Consider the following 553-nt stretch of genomic DNA (forward strand, 5'->3'; position numbering starts at 1 on the left):
TGCATCACAGCCATGCCCCTAGCTAAAATCGCTGAGGCGTCTTTGCTGTGATGCAAGTTAATCTGCACCACTGGAACTTTGAGACCTGTCATTTCTATGTAGACTCTTTCGTTCCAGCGGCTTCCACCTCTCTTCCGCGTTCCTTGCCAGTCAATCTTACAATTGCCCGGCCCATCCCGCAGAAGGGTTTCATTCCGCAGTCCTTTAGGGCCTTCAGAGAGGAGTCGCCGACAAGAACAGCGAAGTGGGTGCTTTCGGCGTCTTTGCTCTCGCTCTCCCTGACGACAACCTAGTCGCTGGCTGCCAGTTCTGCGTTTTGTCTGTCAAGGAGTTCTAACGCCTCCTTGACAGCCAAATCCGGCTCCTCTAGGTGTACTACCAGCCTGTGGCGCTTCGGAAGCTCCTCAAGCGGCAGCACACGTAGCTCATTCTCCCCTAGTTTTAACTCCGAGGATAGGCTTTTCAGCCAGTCCGCAGATTCTACATCGGCGCAACTGCAAATAATTGCCCCGTCTCTCTCCCAAACTCCGGTAAAGAGGGGAGCCCTGGTGCC

The sequence above is a fragment of the Odontomachus brunneus genome, unplaced genomic scaffold, assembly GCF_010583005.1.
Source record: "Odontomachus brunneus isolate Ranch 3 - 2012 unplaced genomic scaffold, Obru_v1 Obru_scaffold_378, whole genome shotgun sequence".
Classification (NCBI taxonomy): Eukaryota; Metazoa; Arthropoda; class Insecta; order Hymenoptera; family Formicidae; genus Odontomachus; species Odontomachus brunneus.